This window comes from Corvus kubaryi, unplaced genomic scaffold (assembly GCF_017639235.1).
Source record: "Corvus kubaryi isolate FWS band 111438036 unplaced genomic scaffold, C.kubaryi_AGA036_p1.0 split1-131, whole genome shotgun sequence".
NCBI lineage: Eukaryota > Metazoa > Chordata > Aves > Passeriformes > Corvidae > Corvus > Corvus kubaryi.
In genome coordinates, this window is record NW_024582073.1 from 9,368,560 (window position 1) to 9,381,010 (window position 12,451).

Sequence of the window (12,451 nt, forward strand, 5' to 3'; positions counted from 1 at the left end):
TTGCTGCTATAGGCAGACCAACACATGCATGGAGGTTTGTAGATCTCATCTGAAACAGCACAGATGGTGCTACTCCACTGCCTTGAGAGGAGCTACTTTGGTTTACATGTGGTGAGATGCTGGCTCTGAGCATCCAGTGTGGTTCATGTGATTAGTCTAAGATGAAAATGTAGATTGTGCTGGTTTACAAGAGTAGGAAGGATGTATCTCCTAGAGGGTGTGTCTGATCAGTTACATCTCATAGATGTTGTGTACTGTTTTTGAAAAGAGAGATAAATGCTTTGCTAGTAATAAACCTTTCTCACCCCATCTAATCACCTGGAGTAAAAGCTGTTGAAAAAAAATTTGCTCATTCCTGTGTGTCAGAGTATCAACACCAAACCTTAACCTTTCCTGGGAATACAGAAGTCTTGTCATCACTTGTTCTTGTTGCTTCTCTCACTGATTGTGTCCCAATATCAGTAAATAAATATCTTCCCAACCATAAGCTGATTTATAGGTAAATGAGTCAGATTTTGCATGGCCTCTTTCCCTGCCCTTGTGCCCTTAATTCAAGCAATATACTACTCTGCAAATAGATCCACTGACTTCATACTATCATTATGGGTGTGTCAGGTCAGCATTGGATGCCAAGCTAATTCATATGCTGCTACACAAAAGGTAAATTTATTTTATCTAAGCTGTAATTAACACAAATCAGCTAGTTCTGTTTTAGGTGATAGGAAAATAGTGGATATTCGCTGTTTTGGGGAATGTAAATTCTGGACTTTTGCCTTTCTGCTGTTGCCTGGGGCCAAGTGGTGACATGGGTGATGGATCTGTTTCAGTGCTGTCAGAGTGGCCACCTAATACAGGCTGTGGAGTATGTCCTGCAAGCTGTTAGCTGTACCCTGGCTACTGCTTTGTGGGTTTCACAGGGCCTCTACTCCTTTCACTGCTGCTAAAGAAACACAAAGGCTTTGAAGTACCTGTTCTCTGGCCACCTGTCTGCCTTGGTGCTGGGGTCTCAGTGCTGCCTTTCTGGAGTCCAGGGCTCCAGCTGTGCAAGATATCCTTCTGGAGAGCTTCCCAGCTCAACTCTGAAAGCAACAGCGTGAAACTGAGCTTGTTGTCTCCTTTCCACCCCATTCATTCCTTCCAGACAGGCTGAAAGGAGGGAAAAGTCTGCAGAGGATGGTGCTGAGTAGATAGTTTTGGAGGTAAAAAATTCTTGTGTGCCTGCATGATGACAAGTATCAGAGTAATTGTCTGTGACTTGACAGTGAACTCTGCATAATGCAGGGAAGGAAGACTTCTGGCATGGGGAATGCTGCACACTCACCTGACATCATCTTGAAAGGGAGCAGGATAACAGTAGGACATCATTCCTTTAGGGAAAAGGAAAATGGTGAACCTTGCAAGAAGCCATCAGGGTAGAAACTTAACAAGAAATATCTGAACACAGTGATTGGAGATAGCAAAATGTTTAATTTCTCCTTTTATTACAGCTGACAGAGTTACAGAAGGAGTAGGGTTGATGCATGGGCGCAGTCAATGAGCTATGCCTCTGAAAAATTGGGCTAGTACATTCAGGCTCTGAGAAGCTCTGACTTGCTCATGGTCTCTTTCCCTCTCACACACATCCAGTACTGATTGTCAGAAATTCCTATTCACTGTTCAGTCTCTCTGGCTTCATCTTTTTTCTTGTACAATTGCTGTTTTTACTTCTAGTGAGCTGCAACTATTGGATCAGAACATAGGCTGTTGGATCTATGTGTAGCAGGGACGCTGAACAGGCATAAACCAGAACATTTACATTCCAGTAAGTACCACATACCTAATCCACCTACGTCCATGCAATATATACTGCATGTGCAACTTCTGCAGCACTGCAGAAATATTTGGCTCTCCTCATATTATGTTGCACAGGCAGCTTTCCTTCTGGCATGATCTCCTGTTTTGTGCCTTGAAAAAGAGCGTGTGTAGGGCAGGGCAACTGACTGGGAGCCCAGAGAAGAGGACACTACAAATTTGACTAAACTAGCTCTGAAGGATGAACAGTGAAAGCTGGCAGTTAATTTTTGGCAACTTGCATAGCACACACTAAAAGTTGAGGTAATATACAAAGCACAGGGCAGACTTTCCCTAATGATTAATTTAATTCCATTAACTGATTTAATGGCTGCCAGAGGGAAGTCTATTTGCTAAAACAACCTAGGTAAATATAATTGATTGCCCTTGTTGACTTCTGCAATTTTTTTTTTAATATTGTCATTTCAGGTATGGATTTCCAGTACCAGAGGGAGTGTAGGAATGAAACAACCATTTGACTAAGTTTTACATCAGATGTACAGCAGGCAGAAAATCTAAGAGCCACATTTGTGACTTAAGAGACTAAGGAAACACTTGTTATATTAAGAAACCCTTCTGCGATGTAAAGTCGTATATTCCACTTATTTATCATCCTTATTATTGTGTGATATATGAATGGCATGGTGAAGTCCTATAAGGAGTGTTTCCTGGATTTTTACACTCAGCTATATAATGTAGATATACACATTTGGCATGCCCAAAACATCAATTATATTATGTTAAGTAAAGTCCATGTTTTGAGAGAGAGAGAATTTAACTTGAGTAAAGCCTAATAGCCATTAAGTTAATTTCTGTAATTTAGAAAATACTTCTTTCATGAAACTCTGTCACTAATACCCAAAAGAGAAGTGTAAATTATGGTATGGCAAGCTGGTTGCAAAAGCAATTAGCAGTCTGTATTCCTCCCAAAAGAAGAAAAAATACAGCACACTTACAGTAAAGTAACAGGAACAAATAATCAAGTTTTGGAACATGCCTTACAGGCTGAAAATTTTAACCTCTATTCAGTGAAAAGAAGATAGCCAGTGTTTATCATCAGTCTATGTTAATTTTCTGTCTGCATAACTATCCCTCCTTTTAATGGTTCTCAACTTGTGTTCCAACCAGGCAGCTTCCTTCAAAATGAAGGAAGTAAAGGATATGGATGGTATGTTCTCCAAGGGTAAACTGGTATCTTGAACAGTCAGGAATGATTTTGAAGTGGCAGGAGTCTGTAGAGCATGTATAAAACACAATTAATGTGAGAGGCTTTTAGAAAAGTTACTAAACAACTGCTGAGATGAAAACAATAGTGAAACTGGGGGAGCTGTTATTCTTACTAGAAAAAGGCTACTGTTACATCTGTCTGTAGTCAAGGCAAGAAGGAAGACCTGGGAAGAAGAACTGTAGACAAGTAAGGCTCACCTCAGCCCTGGAAAGATCTGGAAGCATGAATCTTGGGGATCATTTCCAATTACATAAAGACGGAAAGCAAGACAGAAATCAAACCTGACTGTGGTCTGTGAGGAAATGACTGTGTATACTAATGGGAGGAGCAGGATTGATGGAGTATATATTGACTTTAGTGAAGATTTTGACATGTCAGAAGCATGAGAAAATTGAATCTGTCTGAGGTGGCAGATGGTATAACATGCATCTATGGCCACATACTGGAGATTCAGACTGGACATTACAAAAACTATTTCTCCTAGGAGGGCAGTGCAGCACTGGAAGAGATTGTCTGTCTCAGTCCTTGGATGCTTACAGGACCTGACCAAAGTCACAGCTGACCTATCAACCTGCAGTGGTGGTAGTCCTGCTTCTAGAAAGAGGTGATGACCTTCACAGGCCTCTTTTAACCAATGTTTCTGTGGCTGTGTACTTGCCAGTGATCTTCAAGCAGCCCTTCAGCAAAGCCAGCAGTGAGCTACTCTGAGCATGACACCTTTTTTGCTTCACGTAGCTTAGTGCAGACTAAGTGCAGGACCCTCCTTCAGACTTAGGCCTTTGCTGTCGCAATTGTGGCGTTCCTGGCTCAACTTCAACAGCTTTTTGTGTGGGTGTAAGGACTGCTGAAGTTCCCTGTATTGGACTGCAGTGGAAATCCACACGCCAGGTAAGCCGAGAAGAGAACTTAAGGCTCCCTCTTCCCTCTAACCATTTATTATCTGCATCATCAAAGAGACAGTGGGGTTCCTCAAGCCATCTGCATCACTGAGTCACTGCCATCACCCTTGTGCAGGTTTGCAGGAAAGGCAAGGCTGGGTGGGGCACTGATCCTGCCCAGCTCCTTGCAGTCCCGTCCCTGTGCCTGCCCCAGCACACAGCACACCGCGTGTGCCACTGCACAGCCCCCCGCAGCCAAGAGGGGACCGGGACACTGAGTGACACGCAGCACTCAGATGTGCTTCGTAGGTTGTTTGGGCAACATCATTCCCTTGCTGGGGGAAAGCTGTGAAGCAACAATGCAGCAAACAGGAAATGATTCACCAGTTTTCTGCACACATCTCAGGCAATATTTGTGCTGCAACAAAGACACCATTTAATTTTGCCCTACAAAGTGCTTATAAAATTAGCCAACAAAGAAACACCATTTTTTTGGTTTTAACTTTGAAGAGCTACAAATGTCTATTTTAGACTGCCCAGATATTGCCTGTATTGAGTTGTTTACTGCAACACAAGTGTCCTATTCTTCACTGACCTTCCTTACAGAGACTGCCAGGCACAAATTAGGTCAACCTAAGCGGCAGTATGAACTGCAATTAGCCAAAAACTTCTCGTAATTAGTGCTGTTATTCAGGGTGGGGAGAGATTAGCTCACAGTGAATTGGGGTAGGGCACTTTGGTAGAGAGAGACTCTTTCTAAAGAAAGGTGGATCTAACGCTGGATTTCTGCCCAATATGTTTTGAAATTTTGATTGCAATGCTTTATGACCAGAGTGATGTCTGTAATTTGTGCCTCTAGGGTGCTCTGCATAGCACTACTAGACTGCAATAAAACAACAAATAACAAACGAATTATTCTTATGGACAGCATCCTCTTGCAACTAGAATCAGCGATTCTAGGTCTTCAGGCACTCTGTCAGAGTCACATAAATGTTTGTAAGAGACCGTTTCCCTCCTGCCTGAAGCACCACAAGTGCATTGCTGCCTCTGCACAGCAGCTCCTGATGGACTTCCTGACCAGGGCCTGGCATCCTTCACACTGTGGCTCTATCCCTGGGCTCAGTTCAGGAGCCCACATCGCAGGGGATACAAAAGACAGATCAATATGGCTTCCAGGGACCAAGCCCCCATAGGGCTGGGGCTGTATTTGATGTTATGGCATCTTAAATCTCAGTCAGGCCTACAGGGGTGAGATTGAGTGAGTTTGATATCTCTGAAGACAGCCAATTCACGAGAAAGCTGTGCTAGCCCTCACCCAAGCAGGATTTGGATGATTTGGATTTCTACTTTTTGTCATTGAGCCACTTTCACATTCTCCCACCTCTCCTCTGCAGTCAGTATAAGACACTGACCAATTTTGCTTAAACAAAAGGAAAAATACTAGCCAAGGCTTTCATTCCTGGTACTTGCTCAGTTTTTACCCTTACAATCCATCTCCCATCTGGAGTGAATAAAATGATTTTCATTTTTCCATGTACAAATTCTGGTGTGTACTCATGCAGGACAAGTTACTGGTTAATAATTCTGATTAATATATAATACACTGATGAGAATCTCCTGGAGTAAAAGGCCAAATATAGTATTAGTGAGCACAGACTGTAATAAAAAACATGCAAGTGCCAATATGGAAAAAATATGCTTGGGAACAACCAAAAAAGCTCCAAAAATCAATTACTTTTGCACTGGCTTTGCATGAACCAACTAATTTCTGAAAGCAGTCTAGCTACATTCAGGCAGTATTGCACTCAAGCTAATAAAGCTTTGCGAGAGGCATGATAATAGGATAGTGTATGCAAATTTAAATCCCACTGGGTGAATTCATTATAGTGCACAGCAGAACCCCACATCTGCACATAAGTCCTTCCCTAAGTTTTAAAAGATGGTTTAAGTGTGGAATAAACTTTGTGCTGATCAACCACAGAGAGGTTTTTGTGTACCATTATCATCGTGAGAGTTGTATTTTAGCTGGAAAATTCACATCACTTTAAGGATAAAGCACCCATCTTCTACTGAAATCTCAACATCTGGACAGTGCAGCAAGCCTCAGGGCTCTTATCTCAGCTTGACTTAGTGAGAAAAAGTGTTATCATATATCCTAGGAGTTGGACTGCATTCATGATCATATTCTTTCAAAAGCTGAGAAGCTGCCTATTTTAATATAGAGTGTGGAAGAACAAAGCAAATCTGGTTACAAAGTGGTAACATCAATGAAGGATTAAAAATGTTATTCAAGTTCATTACCTAGATAATAACTTATTTAGACTTATTTCAGTTTTGTATAAGGCCTGCAGCCATGGCCACTAGAAGCTCCTCACAAAATGTAAAGTTGTGTGTAATTTTAAAACTACCATCGTTTGAATTTATCAGTGACTACTGTGCATCCAGTTAGCAAGAATGAATGTGGGCAACTTAGAATTAAGTATATAAATTCATATTTAAATTAGCAGATTTAAAAGGCCTGATCTTCAGATAAAGAAACCTACTTCTGAAACAACTGATGTGGAATTGGTCCCTCAAAATCTCTCCCAGACCCCTCTTCAGGCAGGAAACAGTTGCCTCCTGGATTTTCAGCCTTCATTCATGGGTGAAAAAGGAGGATCAGAAAAGGAATGGGATCTTACTGTGTGGTCTGGCCTGAAGCATCTTTGTGCCCTGGTAATGAGTTCAGTTCTGTTAATGGAAATTGAAAGACTTTCAGTGACTTGAACAGTGATTATAACTCAAACATCAGGAAGAAATAATGAAACTATATTCTGAGAACTTATAAAGTATAGTTAAAGGACCTGTTAAGAGATACTCACCAAAAAAGCCAATGTTAATAACTAATTTTCAGTGATGTCACTATAACCTACTTTCTGATAGTCTGGAAATCTGTAAAAAAGGTTGATTAATTCTGCAAGATCTAGTGGTCATTGTATATTTAGTTTAGTGAAGAATATTTTTACGGAAAATACTGCATAGTTGTGCAAAAATAGGCTGTTCTGTGAATATGTACATTAAAAATGCATCCTTATTTCAGATTTTAACATTTTTTCATTTTATTGTTAAGGCATAAATGCATTGAAATAGATGTTAATTGATACTTCTTCAGTTTTATTCCTGACTTTATTAGGTTATGTAGACATGGTACTTAGGAACATGGCTTAATTGTGAACTTGGCAGTGATGGGTTAACAGTTGGATTTGATGATCTTTAGGGTCTTTTCCAACCTAAATGATTCTATGATTCTACCTTTGCCTTTACAGAAATGCCTGCTAAAACAGACCTGTCATCTAACTCTGATCACTAGTGAATGTTTCACAGAGAAACAACCCATTTCTACTTTGATTATTGGCTGTGAAGCAGTTTTGTGCTCACAGTATATACCTTTTCCCCTTTATGTAAATCTACCTATCATTTATTTGCTTTGTCTCTGGTAATGCTGTTAAAGCAAAAGATATCATATGCTTAGAAACATAGAGCCTCCTTGCTTAAGTTGACAGCCTTCCTATATGAGTTTAAAATCAATCCTTCCTCAAACTGAGGATTAGCCAGCTACACAATAATGATCAGATTTGTAATACGTGAAATATGCATCAAATCTAATAACTAAAGTCTGCCTAAACAAAAGAATGTGTTCAAAAAGATTAGTGGATTATTGAAGGCTCACACAGTCTGATGCCACTTTTCATGCTCCTTGGACAGCTTTTAGCATGTCTCAGCTGCTGCCAGTCAACACGTGCTCTTTAAGCATGGAAAATAATGCAGGAGTTTGTAGGAGAGCTGTGCTGATACTTTGGATGAGATGGCTATTTGCTGAGTGGAGTCATAAAAGGCTTTTGTTTTTCATCAGAAGGATTTTCTACAAAGCCTGGGAGAGATCCTGTGCTTCAGTTAATACATACCCGGTTAATGCATATCATCCCCGTATAGCTACTGACTGCAGCAGGCTTAACCAGCAGATGATGGTGCACTCTCACAGTTCCTTGTCAGTCACTGTACACGCTGCTCTTCATTCAGACTTGCCTTAGAAGCTGCTGCCAGAGGGACAAGATGCTGTCCAGGGCTGGCAGCTCACAGCAGCACAGATAGTACTGCTCAGGGTACATGCCCTCAGCCAGGAAAAGAGAAGGGCTTGCAGTGTTAGGCTAGCAAATACATGGACCAAATGATCTCTCATGACAAAATTCATAAAATTTGGTATTTGTACTGGAGACCAGTAGAATTACAGTACTCCTGCCTTATGATGTGTGGATAGTTCTATTAGCACTGCATCTTCAACAGATTTGATATACTTCAATAAGCTTCTAAGCAATGGCAACTGTCTACTTGGTGTGACACTATCACCCACAGCACACTCAGATGCTGAAATATTGATAGTTTTGACAAGAGGCTTTAAAGGTTTGAGTTAAAGTGGTACACTCTGCCCTGTATGATTCATCTGCCTAACCAATTTTGGGAATTCTGTGTGGGAATGTTGTGACTATTCAAAAATTATTGTCATTAAACTTGAATTCTTCTTTGAAACAGGTTTCTGAGGACTAGTGGTACACACTTTGCAGGAGTCAATTTTCCACAGGGCAGATATCTAACTTGTAAGCATTTCAGTTCATAAGACAAACCCCTGTCATCTCATGTGTGGTATCACTAATGGACAAAATGTGCCTGAGACAGGTATAATCCCACAGAGACAGATTTGGATGTGTTTTCCTTGTCACATTTTGCTGTCTTTCTGTATTCTATGTACTACTGTAGGTAGCTGACATGCAGGTCAGTTGTCATTAACTTGTCTTGAAACTTCAGGGTCTCAGTGTGTTGCACAGAACCTGAAGAATGCTTGCAGAAGTCCTTTGCAGATAATCTAAATTTAAAGCCACGACTGTTGCAATTTCAGTTTCAGCTCCTGTCCTGCAAACCACTGTTGCATCAGGTTATTGTGGGAATATTTTGCTTTATTTCTGTGCATGACCACTTTGTCAAACATGAGATTTATTTAAATATTGCCTAAAGTTTCTTTTAAGTATTGCTTTCCACATTATTGTTTATTAAGATCGGAAAAGAAATACAACCACTTCTGCCAATACAAGAATGGGCAGGCTGGAACACAGTCTATTCTGATGCTATCGAGTTCCTGCAAATCACTGAGTGATTACCAGCTCTCATGCTTTCTGTATGCTGCTTTGAAAAATTGACTTCTGAAAACCTGTTTTGCTTAGATTGCCACAATGTTTTTGAATCTTGATTTCAATGTCAATTTTTAAATTTTGTCTATCTGTCTCTCATAGATGACTGAGGCTGTGGGCAGATTTCTTTCCCTGTGACTATTGCTGTGGGACACTGGAGTCTGTAACAGGTACTGTTACACAGTCTTTCAGTTGTGCAGTGAATGGAAGAATACATTTCTGATACACCTGTGCAGTTTACACCATTCAAAACAGTGAGGCATTCACCATTGTTGTGCTTTTCATTTCCCTGCTCCAAAGTTCAGTAAGAGGAAAGACTGCCATTAATTTCTAACTCCAAACACTCTAATTATATTGGCCAGCTAATTACTGATTAGATAAGAAAGTAGTCTCTATTAGACACATGAAGGTGATCACCTCTTATCGCATCCCAGGCAAATGCTGCTCACTGTAAGTGTGTGCTCTGTTGTCACCATCTTTAGTTCTCCTCTTCTTTGTAAACCAGATACTTTGAGCACTGAGAAGGACAAGACATCATTAACTATGATGAAATGTTGGCCTTTCCTATTTTGAAATGTCTGAGAAAAATGCGTGAGGATTGATCCTGGGAACATGAAGATTCCTCTCTTCCAGTGAGCATCTTTAAGCACTGTTGAAGGGGCCACCACTTCCCCTGGACTGTAACTGTGGGCTCATGGACCCTGGTGAAGGAGCAGCCAAAGGTTTTGGTGAGCCACGTGTGCACCAGGCAGCACACACTCTTCTTGTGGTCCCAGAGGAAACTTTGCTGCAGCTGGAAGGACACATAAAGCAAAAGATAGTCAGTCACCTCCTCCTGGCATGGCATCTCATGAGTTCAATGCTCAGTTCCTGCAGATTTTCCATGGATGATGGAAAGCAGGCTTTCTGCTGCAGCAGACGTTGGCCAAGCTGGCTGCTCAGGGAGGTGACTGCTTCAGCACAATCCCTGCAGGTGCATTGAGGTGTATTTATGCCCAGGTAGCCAGGATCAGAAAAGAGGTGGGAACACCGACAAATGTTATCATTCCCAGATGAAAACTGGTCTGTAACTCCAAGTGGAAAACACTCAGTCCCTATCTGACAGCTATGAACTTTGCACTTTTTTCATACACCTTTTTTTGTGTGTATGTGTGAAATACCTACATTTTTTTCTGTTAAAAGTTTGATTTGTTAAAAATACAATTTTCCATCAGAAGTAATAAATGATAGATATGTCCTTAACAGTCTTCTTTAAAACTGCATAGACCCAAATAAAACATTCCTTGTGGTATTAGTAGGCTAATGCAATATGCTATAAAGGTCATATTTATGAAAGGATGTTGTATACTGCATAGTCTTGGTGTTGGAAATTAGCCCAAGCCAACTCTTGCTACACTAATCTTTCCTTATGCCTTGTGCTCCCTGACTTCTGCTGGATACTGACAGTCAATAAATAATCATATTCCCTTAAGTAGAAAAGTATCTGCTGTAAAAGTCATGTTCCTTGATTTCTGTTGATAACATAGGAATAGGTCCTTTAGCAGGCAAAACTCTGGCTCAAGTAAAGTTCTCATTTCCTGGGCACAAACTACATAATGAAGCCATTAATTGTAGACTGCCACTGAAGGGAGTCAAACCTAGTTCGCTCAGAAGCCACCTACAAAACATAAGGTGAGATTAAAACAATATATTGTGAAACAAGGTGAGACTAAAACAATATCTTCTGAAAAGTCTTTGACTTTTCAACTACGAACAGTACTAATTACAGGAGGGGCAGAGAAGTAAAATAATAGCAGTTACCCTAATTATCTGTAGTCTCTATTTTGTGTTGGATGGATGCTTTAGATGTGCTTACTATCTGTTTGATTTCATTAATGATACTTCATAAATGATATGCAAATAAAGAATGCAGATGGGAATGATTTCAGACTAAGTATGAGAATTTTATTGCTGACTATCAAAGACCTTCTAAAATGCTAATTTTTTAGACGTAGTCCTTTGATCACTACAGATAGCGAATGTTAATCAAATAAAACTGACATTGTTCTTGTGCTTCTAAATGGGAAGTGAAAAGTAGTCTGCCAAATTTTAATTGTTCATTTAGGCTATACTACTATCACTTTGCAAATCTCAAAGCCTGGTATTAGAGAATATCCTTCTTAAGAATAATATATTTCTGGAGACATGCCTGAATATCACTGGCTTGAGAGCACAAGTATTCCTCACTTCTGAGAGCTAAATTAATACTTCCTCTGAGTGCTGCAGCAAGTTGCAGTGCTGGGTGTATTGTGGGTTTGCATAAGGCAAGACTGGACAGAATACCTCTAGGTGAGCTAGTAGGTGGGTGATGTGGACTGCCACACTCCTCTGACAGGCTGATGGCAAGGCTGGGGCATGGTTCCCCCAGCTTTCACAGTGCTCTTTAGGTTGCAGAAGTGAGGCCACCACAACATGCCACCCACCATCCCACTAAGCTTTGGCCACTATGGGCCTTGCAAATGCCTCCTTTTGACACTCAAATCATGTAGCCAGCCAAGTTATGGCTTACCTGGGAAAAAAAAAAGCAAAATAATTAGGAGGGAAAGGAAACACCCTTGTTGTCTTCTGCCTAACAATCCTCTGATGGGGGAACTATAACTTAGCACCAAAGTATTAAGAAGCCTTTTTGGTTAGGTACTAGGGGAAAATAATATACCCTGGAGGAAAAACATCACAAGAAAGAAGAACAGCACTTTTTTCCCCCTTTTCTTAGACTCAGGTCATGCATGTTTACATTGCTCAGGTGTTTATTGTACTGTAACTTAAACTCTACACTAAAACTGAAACAATTATGAGATACTGTTTGTAGAATACCTTCTAACATAGACTTTCAGGTATGAATCAAGATACTGAGGGGGAAAATGCTTGTTCATTCCATAAATATTAAGATTTTTTAAAACATCCTTCCGAATAAAGCTCTGATAAAACACTTCTATGAGCATTTTTATCTGGATTTCTCTTGTCTTTTTTAAACCTCAGTGATAAGCTTCTAACCTCCTTTAGATGGTTTAAGAAGGAATAAAAAACTTTGCAAATGCATAAACTTATGCAGTCCTGGCTCTACATCCATACATCAGCCCTTCCCCATGTAAAAAAGAGAAACTTCTCAAAAGTGACCTGGAGAGGGGCTTATTGCTGAGAAAGTGCCACCACCGTCTTCTGGGGTCAGCATGAAGTTCCTTTAGGAAGGGGCCAAGAGCCACTTCAATGGCTCTGGAGAAGAGGTTCTCTCTGTAAGCAGGTTGGGTGAGGGT

The 12,451-nt window shown here is 40.6% G+C and overlaps 1 long non-coding RNA gene across 5 annotated transcripts in view; it reads right to left on the reverse strand.

Annotated features, from left to right (window-relative positions):
- Positions 1 to 12,451, reverse strand: part of LOC121676738 — a 73,537-nt gene that overhangs the window by 42,876 nt on the left and 18,210 nt on the right. For 3 of the 5 annotated variants that reach the window (XR_006020572.1, XR_006020574.1, XR_006020576.1), the window contains 3 exons: positions 9,576 to 9,951; positions 6,618 to 6,666; positions 1,122 to 3,062 (listed from right to left, as the gene is read on the reverse strand). This is a non-coding gene — a long non-coding RNA (uncharacterized LOC121676738). Of the gene's footprint in view, positions 1 to 1,121; positions 3,063 to 6,617; positions 6,667 to 9,575; positions 9,952 to 12,451 lie in introns of those variants that run through there. The other 2 variants (XR_006020575.1, XR_006020573.1) reach the window with 1 other exon arrangement.